At 41.1% G+C, this 14,256-nt stretch overlaps 1 long non-coding RNA gene across 1 annotated transcript in view; it reads left to right on the top strand.

Annotated features, from left to right (window-relative positions):
• The first annotated feature begins 1,863 nt into the window (after positions 1-1,863).
• Positions 1,864-14,256, top strand: part of LOC127143431 (uncharacterized) — a 47,974-nt gene continuing 35,581 nt past the window's right edge. Inside the window, exon 1 of the long non-coding RNA XR_007814828.1 lies at positions 1,864-2,140. This is a non-coding gene — a long non-coding RNA (uncharacterized LOC127143431). The remainder of the gene's footprint in view (positions 2,141-14,256) is intronic.

Raw genomic sequence — 14,256 nt, 5'->3', positions numbered from 1 at the left:
CTCCTCTCTGATGTTATCTTTGGCATAGGCTCCTTTTTTACTTTCAGCCTCTTCCTCACTAGACTCTGCATGAATCTGCATTCCACTCTTATTTCAAAACTCCCCACTAAAAAGATGCAATCATAGTGTCTGAGGTCAAACTGAACTTCCACTTTACACAGTTACTATCTGCGCTATGGCTCAATGGATTTACCCCTGCTGGTTAGCATTGTCCACTCCTGGAGGAGTTGCTTTAAATTTTGGAAATTTTTTTTGATCATGCTGCATCTGAGAAAGAACTCGAGTTACATTCACATCTTGAGTGCTGGAGCTAAAGACTGTCTGCTCCTTTTCTTGACTGAGTGACCCCATCCGGCATGGAAAATTACAGGGGCAATATAGTGCAATCAGTCCTCTTGTCTGCTCCAGCATGAAGGATGGAGATTTGGCCCTGAATGAAGAAACACATCACACCTCGTAGCGAGGGAGTTTCAAGCCAGGATGAAAGCTCAGGGATGTTAAAGGGTTGTTTTTCTCCTTTTTGCTTGAGACAGTTAATTGGCATTCAAGCCATCTTCTGTGTATCATGTCTTCCTGTGAATAAAACACAAAAGGCAGACAAGTCATACACTGATATACTGAAATGAATACAGCCGTCTGGTGCACAGGACAAAGATTAGAATTATGGATTTAATTTTCCATGGGTTAATTTCCACTTTTTCAGATTACATCAAGGCTAATGTAATGCAAATATTTTTGCACGTTATGAATAGTTTAATATCAACTGCAAAATGAGAGACTGCAAGTGTCCTCCTGCAGATAAGTCCATAAATTGTGGCAGTATTTGGAAACAGAGGGTTCAGCAGGCTTCTCCATCCAATATCATAAAACACTGATTACTGGTGATTTCGAAGGTTCAGAGATTGTTCTAGGTATTTCATATGGAGTGGGGGCTGGAGAGTTCTAGTTGGTACTAGTGGTAAATTATATCTCAACAATGACAACAAAAAGTGTTAATGGAGGTAAATCTCTGTTTAGTTTTTGAATCTATTTTTCTGTTGAAATGAGAAAACTGCTTATGTTGAGTTCACTGACTGGTTTGTGTCTGAAACAGACTGAAGCTCATGTTGGGCACAGCCTGTTTCAGGGGAAGTGCTCACTCTCAGACTGCAGATATAAATACTCACCAGCAGGCTCTGAATCTCTAATCATTACACTGTGTGATTTCCCACCGGGTTCTCCGGCCCTAATACGCACGTCATTGACAGCATATAACAGGATAATTTGTTTACCGCCTCCTTTGGAAGCATTTGAACGTGACCCAGTCAGTTCTCTCATTGCTTAGCTGTTGATGTGCTAAATCTTTTTTATGTCAATCTTGATCATTCGGGCAGCCTGTAGTCACAAAAATTCAGTGATTGAGTCATATGTTTTCTTTAGAGGTTTTGGAGGCTAATCCACTACCTACTGCATCGGTGTAAATTGGGCCTGATGGTGTTTCACAATTAAATAACTTTTGGACTTACAAACTTAAAACTAAGCCATCTCCTTTTGTTTCCTTTGCTTAGAGAATCAATTTCCTGGTTACAAATGAAGTTTTGCTCTAGAATAAAAAACATCTTGTTAAACCAAGAAATAATCTTTCCTGGAGGCTGGCTTCCCAATTTAACCTGGTATTAATACAAGGTCTTTGCAAAAGAGGCCAGCAGATCAGAACAGAACATTTATAATGCTGGTGGTGACTTTGTCCTATATTGCAAAAGCAAACCAATGTGTGGATAAATGCAATTTGTACAACCTTGGACCAAATACTGAAGTAAAAATATAAACTAGTTTGAAAACCAAGCATCATGGGAAAAAAAAACTTCACTCGAGTGGAGTTCAGTAGTGAGCTAGCTAACCCAGTAAACACAGCTGCATTCACACGTCATATGTTGCTAGCTACAAATTATCAAACGCATCCTTCGGGGTCTGGAAATATGTTTAAGCTTCTCTTCTTTGCGAACGGATATTTGATAAATGACTGACTGCCAATATTCTTGGACAGCGTTATGGAGGAGAGATGTCTGTTTGCCGCCCGGCCTGCAGCAGCTCCAGGTGAGGCCATTCCTCAGATCACCCGCCGACTGGACCCCGACTTGTCACCGCAGGAAAAACACAGGTATGTTTAATAACATTAGTCGTGGCTCAGTTTATTTGTGGAAAGAAGTCGTTAGTAATGTTACTAATTACACCTGAGCTTTTCTTGCTTAGACTTGTCAAAATGTCTGCCAAGTACGAGGTCTGTTGTCTCACAAACACAGATGTACCCTCAGTTGGTTACAGTGCTCAACTTCATTATGTAATTAAACACACCTGTTCTTGGTCGACACTTTGTCACTTAGCAGGGGCTTCAGCCATAAACTTCGGTGCATTGATAAATAATTTAACTGAAGTGCTCCTGCTGATGATTTTGCCAGTGCTGTTGTGTGTGTTATTTGCTGCTCTGCACGTTTACTTGTGGGCAATGTCATGGCCTACAGTGACAGCCAGTTTCTATCTCACTGGCTATGTGCAATACTGGAAATGATATTAATTGTGAATTACAGAGCTCATTTACTTCTGGTTGGTTGGCTGTTTGGCGTACATTGTGATGCTCTTATGCTCTTGATTGTATCTAGTAGTTAAATATGTGCACTCATGAATGAGTATTATGAGCTTCTGGTCTGGTTTTGTGTATTCCCTCTGAAGGTTGTCACTGATTTTGGAGGTTTTGGAGGTTGTGACTGTTTGACTGTTGTCTTGCTGACACCATTGAGAAAACTGTTTTCCTGTGTTTACAGGGTGAAATAATCATGGCTTTTGTCACACGATAGGTTGTTATATTCACATTTTCTCCACGTGCTTCAGTTACATCTAAACTGCTGAGCTCATGTTCTATGGTCTGTGCTGCTGCTACACTCAGCTGCACCAATTACCAATTTAAGTTTATATACCCATGTACTAATGGTTATCTGTTCATCACGCAACATAACCTTTCATCAGAAGAGATGATTTGTTCCTGTCCATTAATTTGTGATTTTAATAAATACTGTGAGTACCTGCTGATGTACTTTGCATATCAGGTGGATTGTTGGGTTTAGGTTTATCCATCTCAGTTCACTAGATGCCATTCCTTTAGTGGTTGGAGGTGCTCAGGAGAGGAATGGCCACACTCTCACATACTAGATTACACACAATAGTTGTCATTGGACTCTGCATCTAATGCAGGTTTTGGGGCACAGGTTATAATTGTCATAAGTGTGCTCTGCTGTAGTTAGTGAGAAAGTATGAACTCTTAACATTTGCATAATTTGTTCTACATCATCTGGCTATTATTGTGCACACACTGCAGTTCTGGTGTACATGGTATTTACTTACAGGATTTAATCAGCTATTCTGCATTAATCTGAAACTTTGAGCTAGTGACTGAAACACTGGTGCTAATTATTAAAAAGTTCAATGTATGTATGTGTGATGTGAAACAGTAGGACTTCTGAATTTGTTAATTAGTGGATAAAAACCAAAGTCACATCAGTACTCTCTTTTTGAAGGCTTTATGTCAAGGGCATCTTTTCAAGTTCAGTTCCAGCTGAGTGGAGGTCTTTTTAAATGTCCAGTATGTACAACCCCACTGTTTTAAATTCATTTCACTCAAAAGCAGCACATTGCAATTAACTTCATTACTATAGCCCATCTAATGAAGGCTAGTGTTTGCCAGCAATGGCAGGTTTTATCCAGGCCTCTGATGGAACGTGTTGGGAGTGAGTCTCAAAGGAGACAGGCACAATGGCGACCTTAATGTCACTGGCATCTTTGAGCAGCACTCATTTGTGAATGTCTGTCCGCGGGCCAGAGAAAACTCTCTGCCCTCTGAAAGGATGAGTTTGTCACACAGTGTCATTTTTAAATTGGGCTCCATCTCTCCCTGCTCACCCCTGCTCAGTTTTGGACCTCACATGAGCTTCATTAGCATTTGCAGGAACTGTGAGACATTTAGCACCATGGATTGTGACAGATTTCACAAGCTCAATTTTACTGTTGCCTTGGGGGGGAAGAGGCAGTGCTCACCATCTGTTGATTGTGACTGTACCCAGCACTTCCATAAGAGGCCTGCCTTTCTGCCATTGCTAACAGCCCTATGACAATTCTGGTATCTACATAAGAAATGAATATTTTATTTGAGATATTTAATTTGTCCCAGAATTTGAGGTAGAAAATTTGCCGTATTCTTGGACATACATGAAAAACGATACAAAGTTATTAGAGGTCAAACTTCTTGTGTTCAGCCTTTAATCTTCAGATTAGCTCCAGTCCTCACTGGATTGTTTTAACTCTGTTGCTAAAGCCTTTGTTTCGACAACTTTTTAATGTAACTGTGCTGATTGTAGAGGGTCTTGATGCAGGTTTTGGTGATTGGGTGTTGGCTTCAGTGGGGTGAGCTTGAGATGATGGTGATGATGCTGTTTGGTTTAATGAAAAGCCCACTGATAAATGATTGGCTCCTATGGGTAATGGGGTGAGAGTTTTGAGCTTATTTGATTTGATGATATGAAGACATTGTTTCTTGAATTCTGATGGGCTGACAGGGAGATAATAAAATGTATAAATGTATAGAAGCTTAAGAGGAAGTGATTAAGGAAAGAGTAGAGGAGGAATACTTGAGACTGACTTAATTCTAGTGTTTAGTTTAGTGAAGAAATTCAACATATCATTTTTTAATTGCTCACAGATCCAGGTACGTTAGTTGCCTTTATTTGTTTGTTTCAGTGACACTGAGTGCTAATTAGCTTTCAACTTAATGAGTTGCCGAAGTGGCTGCCTTTGTGTAACTCTTTTATTCATAAACTGAATGTGCTGCATACAAGCTAGCTCTTTGATAAAAGCAGCCCAGTTCATATTTGTGCTGCTGGCAGGGTACTGCAGTCCTTTGAGACCTCAAGTATTTCTGATTACATTCTAATAAAAGGAGATAGAGGTGCTGTGCAGCAGGTCACACAGATGAGGAGCTGCTCAGAGTGGATGTGCTTTCACATGATTTTCTTAAGACTCCCATAAAAGTCGGAGAAAAGGATGCAACTTCAAATTTTCATGAGTAGTTCTTAACGGACGAGCTTTCCACATATTCCACAAAATAAACTTGCAAAGGAGTTAAAGACCTCATATTCTGCAAATAAGAGCCATACAGTGTTTTGGTGAATTGTATTGGTTTACAACAATCATAAAATGCTTTTGAAGTGTTAATGTGTTTGACTTCGTTTTGTAGGATGTGCCTTTTTGTAGATGGAACCAAATGAAATATAATTTTAGCATTTTGTATCTGTGTGCCCTTCAGTAAGCCTCAGTCCTGACTACTGTTTATGGGGCTCCAGTTAAAAAGTCAGCTCATTATAAAAAGGCTGAGGGACTAGTGAATGATAAGTATGGTGTTGCTACTTGTATATGCACCTCGTGTCTGTATGGTTCACTTAGAACACACTTGTCTGGCACTTCTTGTTTTAGTAGCAGCTGGGTTTGAACTTCTGTCATGTTAATGGTGATTCAGTCTTGTCTCAAATCAGTGGAGCGCTGTTAAGTTAGATTAGTAAATTGTCCATAAGAATAGGCTGAGTTGTCCTCTTTTCACTACCAATTACAGCCTTCTTCAATTCTCATTGTTGCATTCCATCTGAGGGTGGAAGCATGAAGTTAACACAGGACTGTTTATATGACCAGTGCAGCATCTGCTGGGTTCACTAAGGCAGATAGGAAAAGTTTTTTTTATTTCTCAAAAAATCAATGAAGGTTATTAAGAAATCAACCACACACCCACAAATAAATAAATCTGTGCCACAGCATGTACAGGCCTGTAATTGAAACTAATAATAAAGCCATATATTCACAGTAGAGATGAGTAAGCTATTTAATTAGAAACCCAAGAAAAATAGAGGTGATGTATCACAAATGCAATATACTGTAATAATAGTACTTTGTCATTTAGCTTGAAAAAATGCCTTGTGATGCTGATCGTTGGCTTGTGCTGTAGCAAGGTCCTCCATCACTGAGCAGGTGAATTAATTTGGAATTTTTGTACCAAAACAGAATTACACAGTGACTTATCAAAGTCTAAAATCCCAGAACCTAGTGTAATCATTCATAATTGCTGTTGATCAACAACCCTATCAAAGCATTGCTGACACAGCATGGTCATTTGCGCAGTACGACTGAAAAAAGAATCAAACTCATTGACGCTGTAAGTAAATGATTATCACCTTGCGGCACAACAAATTAGCGCTATCTGAAACAATCCTTCGCACTAAGTGTGGCTGGCACCAGCAGATGAAGTGCCATGGTGGTGATGAGTGCTATCACCAAAGCTTTCTCCTCTGGGGCTTGAGAAACACGATATTTACGACAAGCCCTCTGACAAACAGGACAAGGCTGTTTTCCAAACCTGCTGCATTTTACTTTTATGGGAAGTAGGCGAGAGCGGTGACAGACGGAGCGGGTCCAGACTGCTGATGTTGGCGATGTGAGCTCCTTCTCCACACCTCCTATTTCTAGGCTTCCAGCTTCCAGCATGGTGTCATTAATCAAGCTCCAGAAGTTAAGTGTTACTGGAGGCATTGCTGTGTTATAAATTGCATGGGAAATGCATAATTAGTTAGCAACAAATCTATTTTACAGTCATACTGTATTCAGTTGGCGGTGCATTTTGTTCCAATTGCTTTTCTGCTGGGATAATAATCACTGCTTTGGACCAGAAGTGGTGCTGGCTCACCTGATGAAAGTGAGATCAGAAAATACTTTGGAAGTGTGATGGGAGTCATTGAAAAGCAGAGGAATAAGAATAACACATTGCTGACCGTCCAGCATCTCTTTGCCCTCTCAGGTGTCCTTTGGGTGACTGTGTCATGTAGAACAGAAGGGATGTTTATACGCAGTGAATCCCACTTGGCAGGATGCTGTAGGGATGTCTCTCTCATCTTCAGTGACTCCACTGACTCTGAGCCAACAAAAGCAATTTTCTCCAGGTCTCTCTCTCTCTCTCTCTCTCTCTCTCACACACACACGCACACATACACACACTGAGTTTCTTGATAACCTTCTGACTCCCTTCATAACTTGACATGCTACATCTACCTTTGCAAAGTTTTTGTATTTCCGGTTCACAAAGTTCCGTGTTCTATATTTCATCTGAATGCTTTTAAAAGCCTGTTCTGCTTAAAGCAAAAATAAGGAAATGTGTTCGCTCATTATTTCCCACATCTTTAGCCCATCCTTGGGACCTTAACCCAGACAGGGACTATTTCCATGTAATTGGTGCTGATGTCGCTCCTGTTGCCATTTAGTATTTTTGATATGGCCCCGCTTTCTGAATGAAAGGAACAGGGTGCAAAGTGTCCCTCACTACAGGCGGCAAATTACTCCTCAGAACTCCACTAACACCCCTGTGCAGCGCAGAGCTGCCGTAAAGGCAAAACAATTTGTCCAACATGAATAGGCTCCCTGGAGACTGTCTTAAGTGTTAAATGACCTGGGTGAACCCAATACTAATCCGCGGCTGGGAGTTATTCAGGCTTGGATTGCTAACACTTATACCCTCTGCGCAGCCATTTGAAGGCTGTTTATGCAAATTCAAGGTGATCTGATTTTTCTCATGGCTTAGTTTACTGTCTCTCTCAGCCCCCTGGAGACTCCTGTAGTCACTCCAATCTTTCTACCTCCCTGCCTACACAGATATGTCAGTTTGAGTGTGCATGAATATAATGTAGTACAGGTGTTTCACATATAATTAAGCTTCTTGAGTAATAGTGTAAAATTTTCAGAGATTTATTGATGTTTAAAGAATGACAATGAAAATGTCAAACTGCTGCAGGATGTAGACTGAATAAATTCATGAGAAGTCTGAGGACTGCTTTTACTGTGCATATTCTCTGGATGTGTGATTTGTGCACACAAAAACTGTAGACACATTTGTGCACAGAGAGATCAAACTTTAGACCTTAGGCTAAAAGAAAATATTAATAATACAACTTTTTTTGTCCTGCTGCAGCATTAAAGCTTCTTTGATGATAAACCTGAGTAGTGCATTATGTGTAGAGTACTACTGTTAATGCAGTAGGGGGCAGCAGTGAGCCATGGGTTGAACATCAGGTTTGACTTCCTACCTTTCTCCTCTCCCTCGCTCTTTTCTCATAAACAGGATTGTGGTCTGCCCTCCAGACATCTGCTCGGTTGTAAATGGAATGAATAAATAAAAACAAAGGCCTATGAATGACGCGCCAAGAATTTATGTTCCATGCAAACATATATTGTGTTTCAATATTATAATCCATATTGGTACATTTATTGTTTGTGTCAGCGTTTATGTTTAAGTGCATCCATGTTGTCGCGTTATGTGTTTGTAAAATGAAAAGAGGACGTACAAGGAAAAGAGGGGACTCGGGGGAGTTAGGCAAGTAAAGATGGAGTGAAGTTAGGAAAGAAAGTAAAGCGTGACAGCCAGTCACTATACAATACAGAGAACAGATCATTAATTAATGCTGCAGAGAGTGTGAAGTGAATCGATTCGCCCCCTGAGCACGACACGCACTAACACCCCCATCTAACAGGCATGGTGGGGGGTAGCTGGGGCAGTGGTGGGGGGGAATCTACTCTCCCCTTGTCAGTTCACCTCCGCTTTAATCACTTCTAATTGTTTCCAATGGCACGCAGTAAATATCCAGCGGGAAGAATGCAATACACTCACACACCCTGGTTCTTCTCATCAGGTCCCTTTCTGTCTTTCATGGTTTTTGTTTTTTGGCCCATTCATTCCCTCCCTCAGTGAGAGCCGGATGCCTTGATTAGAGTAGTTGTTTCATAAGTGTCTTTTTTGTTATGGTTCTGTTTTTGTGTGTTCACTGAGCCTGTGTTGTCAGTATACATGGAGGAGTGTGTGTGCTCCTGTCAGGGGGTGACAGCTGGCTCTCTCTTCCCTCTGTCACAAAGAGGCTGTGACTGCTGGAGTGTGACCAGCCTCTCGCCCGCCTGCCCGCCTTTGACCCCCCTCCTCCACCCCTACAGCCCAGCCTGCCCCGCTACTTTGCTTATGGCCCTCTCTCTCTCTTTAGATCCACACTGCATATGGGTCTGGTCAGCCATGGAAACCTGCTCAGCCCAATTAGAAGCAGCCGCCAGCTGGGCTTCTCTTCCATTCTTCCATCCCTCCTCTCTGGCCCTGCCACGTCCCTCTCTGTTCCTCTCCGGTGGCTTCACGCTCCAGCATCCCACAATCAGAGCCTCTCTCACGCCCGTAATCATGCCAAACTGATGGGCACACTGTCCCTGGTGCGTGGGATGGAAGCAGTGATTTGTGACACGTCCTCTCTCCGCGGACGCTACGCATGCACATCCATGCTATTGCATCTGCACATACCAAGACAGACAAACGGACACATGCACACTGCTGTGTCTGAGAGGTCCACATTCTCCCCTGCCAGATGCTGTGTTTTGTCTCTGGCCTCACCAGCTGGTTTGGACCAAACGGCTGGAGAAAATAAAGCAGTCCGTTATTGAGTTCATATCTCAGTGGCTGAACTATTGTGAGGGATGGCTCTGCTCAAGTCTCACCCCCTCAAAGCACATTCTGGCTTTAGAGACAAGGTGGCAGGAGGAATTAGGTATCATTCAAAAAGTCTGGAGCAATCAGAGCTTGCTAGGAACTGTAGAATAAGTGTATTCACTTCTTCAATATGGATTTCGTGTATTATTGAAATAGTTCTGCTTTCTGGCTTCATATTCACTCACTTAGCATTCATTATCGCTCGTGGGAATATGATATGGAAAAGTCTTTCAGTAAATTGTGACAGCCCAAAGTCATTTCATGAGTTTGAAAGATTATTTTGTGTGAGAAAGATTAGTGATTTGAGGTTATTTTCGCTCTCTAATGGCTTTTAGTTAATTTCAGCTGTCTCACCTGCAGCTGAGAGACACTGTATGATACAAAACTCACAAGAAATTCACTCATGAGACTTTTCATGTCATATACAAAAGAACTTTACGTATATGCTGACAAAGAAAACTTTTACTGTATGTCATTATCACTGAAATGTAACAGAATTATTGGTTATCAGAAAGAGATGTGAGCTTCAGCTTTAACAGATAATCATTTTCAAGGTGCATGTTTCAGAGATTAAATCATTAACACACAAGACAAGTCATGGACACGCACATGACCATATGAATTTTTCTCATTCCAACATATTGCTTTTAGACCTCTATAATAATAGTTTATTATAGAGTGAGTTATTTGTTTCGATTGACCATTGTATTTAGGATCCTAAAGTGTATGGGCTTTGTAAAGGTTACTACTCAAAATGGTTTAACTTTTTTGCCATATCCACTTCTCTGCTGTCTTCCCTCATATTCCACTTCTTGGTCATCAATCACTGATGTAGGCCTGATTGCACATGAAGTGGCTGGATCCCATTTTGAGGTGTGACAGGGGCCTATTTTGTGCTGGTGGCAGTGATGGCTGCGTGTCAGAGCTCGTGACAGGATGCTCTCCGCCCTGTCTCCAGAGGTTTGGGAGTTTGAGGGGCCACCAGCCCCTTTTGTCCTCCTTTTGTAGATGGTCTTCGACATGGCTTGTTTTAGGCAGAGGCAAAGGCAGTAATTGATTTCTCTCTCCCACCTCCAATTCTGCCCGTGGCTCCCAGGCACTGGCTGCATCTCTCCACTGAAAAACAGATGAATAAAAAGACAGAGTGTGAAGTTTATAGCCAACAGTCACAGCACTGACAGATGGTCAAACCTCACGTTATCAGGGCCTGATAGAAGTCCGGAATGTGGTGGTTAGCTTCTGAATTGGCTTCTGAAAGGATTGGTCATATATATTAGAGCAGAGAGTATTGAGCCGTGAAGAGCTGGAGAGATGGGAGATATTGAGGCCCTCAGACGCTGAAGGTGAGAGGGACCTAAGCTTAGATCTGACAGCCTACATTAATAGATTGGTGAACTGATAGATGCACAATGGAATGGTGTGATGAATAAACTGACTCAGCCCCAGAAATTGAATTTTCATTCCTCTTGTTACAGCCAGTGGGAAAAGTTGCTGCAATGTTCAGTGACGTGTCTGAGATTCATCCGAGTGAAGCTCAGAGAAATGAATTTTTTAATTTACTCTGAGCCATCAGTATTATCTCATGTTGACTGACCAATCCTAATTATTAGAAGCTCAACAGAAGTAAATTAAAGTATTTTTCCCTAAGTCCCTGTAATATCAAAAGAATCAACAGAGCATTCTTCATAATTGTGACCTTGTGTCTTCCTGTCAGCAAGACTGACTTAATCAATTGGAGGAGTTGACAGCTGTGACAAGAGGCGTTTAGCCCAGAGACAAGAGAGACGGGTGGCATGGACTGTCTGCAGACGCTCTAGCCTCTCTCCATTAATGTCAGTGTCTGTTCCAATCCACACAACTCGACTTAGATATGCTCTAAAACTTTGTTAGTCAAGTTTAAGCTCAACAAAGCTTTTTTTCTTCTTTTTCCACTGCATGCAGGAATAAACGAGCCAATTAACAGTGAATGAGAAAATCTCCCTGTATGTTACAGTTTGAGGTGTTTTGTGAGTTGCATCTTGCAGAGAAGCTGTGGCGTTCTGTGACGGGAAAGCCTAAAAAGTGTTTCTTGGTGTCGTTTTAATCATTTCTATCAGCTCGTTTAAATTGTTAACACCTCTCCGGCAGACTCAGGCAATTTGACAATGATGCTAAATGAATCATATTTATTAATGGAGGTCATACAGTTATGTATCCCCCTACATAAATCAACTGTTTTTTTTCTTGAACTGTCTTCCCATTACTGTCATAGTAAACAAAAGTGAAAATTTTGGTGGAGAATGTATTGAGAGTTTTTCATTTTAATGAGAATGAAGGCTTTAGAGGAGGGACTATAGCGGACAAAGCAGAGGGACTGATGACAATCAAACAAATCTGTCAAACAAAGCTCCTTACATTTTGTCCTTTACCTTTCACCTGCCCTGCAGTTGTTTGCAGAGGTGACTAGCGTGCCTATCTGTAACCATCCACACTTCATTGCTGAATGATTGGTTGCGAAATGGCACATTTAAATTGCATGCTGTGTTGAAGTGATTTTCTTGCCTACCTTGATGCCTATTTTGTTATGGAAATTCACGATGCATTAACATAACCAGCAGGAGATCGGAACAGAAAATAATGAATCCTGGTGAGAAGGAGCAGCGCTCTCCACCCTTATCTCTGAATTAATAAATACACATACAGTATGCACCTAAGGGTCACACTGTGTACTCTCCAGTGTATGCTTACTACACTCTATGGCCGTTCCTCATTGTTAACTGAAGGCTTTCTTTCGTGAGAAATGAATGTAATAGCACATGTGATAGTAAAAGGTGGTCTGCAGACAGAGGATTCTGAAAGGAACATGTCACCATAACCATCTAATGGTCTGATTTCCCTACTCTGCCTTTCACAGTGGGCAAATAAGAATAGCTTAAATAAAAAGACCACCAACCAGCAGCTACCATTACTAGGATCAGTTGGCGGAGACACAACTGTGCTGTAGCTCACCTGTGAAATAGGACATTTTTGTAGTCCACCATCACAGCTGTGCTTGCTTTTTTAAATCTTATGTTGTAAAATATTTTACTATTAAAACAACTCATCATTTTTTTTTTAATTAGACAGTAGTTGGGATTCACTTTACTCTGTTCAGTGGCTTAACTCCATTCACCTGATTGTGAATGCATACAGGGCCTCATTTACTACAGCCTGTTGCTACGGCAACAGTTCTCCAAAGCACTGGAGGACCCCAAAGGCTCCGTCAGCGCTGACAGGCAAGATGCTGAAATGCAAAAGCAATCAAGCTTATCTATTTCTTTTCTCGTGAAGATGTGATCTCAAATTTGTTAGGGAAAATAAATGTAAAGTAAATGTAATTCTTCACAGCACTGGCAACAAACAGCAACATAAAAAAGTCTGCAAACTTAACAGGAGATTACCAGCAGATTTTATGTGACACGACACGCAGCACATTTCAGCACATTTGTTACTTTAAGTTTGTGGCAACTTTTTTGGCAACACTGATTAGTGACAGTGGCCAAGAATTTGCCTGGAGTGTCGAGGGTAATCACACAGGCAGAGGTTGCTGCCAGGATTCATTTGAATAGCTCTTAAGACAGTGGCTCATTTTGTTGATTAGTGCTGTGAGTTTTCCTATGTGCCACAAATGCATGATGCTCTTTTCACTCTTTTGGACAAACCAATTCAATGTAAGTATCTTGCAGTATAATGTGAGAATATAAGATACACTGATCATTCAGCAAACAGTAATTTGATTAAAAATACTCACAGAGCTCAGGAAAATATTCCCAGAAGGTTCCTGGCAAATTCAGCAGCTTTAGCAAATATACAATCCATTAAAAACGTATTTCTTAACTTAACAGCTGAGAAACACTAAGCGGAATATAGTGTTGCCAAACTGATGGCATTAAGTTCCCATGATGCTTAGGGTACTTATTGACTATTTTTGACCTCAAGGGCACTAAAAAAATCATACTGTAGTGCTGTAACTCATAGTTGACTATGAATGACAGTCACATATGTAAAGTCTGTACAGTTTTGGTATTCATAACGAAGCTCAGTGTTGAACTGTCTCTGTGAATTATACAACTACAGAATCAATAATTTTGTACATTTGGATATAAATGCCCACACTACACATAGGTTTATTCTTCAGGAAGGAAGGTCAAACTCCTCCTCAGGAATAGATGTTGACTCAAGAGCAAACAGCGCAATTGACTGGCCAGAGATACTGGAAACAAAGCTTTAACTGCTGCTCTGTGATCACAGGTGAAGCCCTCAATCGAATCACTGCTGTGCTACTAGTTGGTGAGGTCTGAGTGGATGAGGAGTGGTGTCGCTGCTGCTCTTTGACAGACATGAGCATGTCAAGGTGCATGCATATATCAGACTGTAAGAGGCAGAGAGGAGTGATTCAGTTAAGTTTTTCTCAAATTCAGGCATTATCCATTAATGTGGTTAGTTTGTGCCATGTGTTTTGATTAGCTAGGGCATGATTCATCATGGCTGACACTGTAATAGAAAAAGGCAGAGAAACTTCATCACAGAAGTGCAAAAGAAAGCATTAAAGAGGAGTTCTCGTCTTTGATAACCAATTAATAGTCTTATTAATTATCCTTTTTAAGTGGTAAGTCACCCAAACTGTTGGCATGTCTTTCAACAATATATCATCA

This window comes from Lates calcarifer, linkage group LG16_LG22 (assembly GCF_001640805.2).
Source record: "Lates calcarifer isolate ASB-BC8 linkage group LG16_LG22, TLL_Latcal_v3, whole genome shotgun sequence".
Lineage (NCBI taxonomy): Eukaryota > Metazoa > Chordata > Actinopteri > Centropomidae > Lates > Lates calcarifer.
The sequence above is the reverse complement of the archived record's forward strand: the minus strand, read 5'-3'. Positions and strand labels throughout refer to the sequence as shown.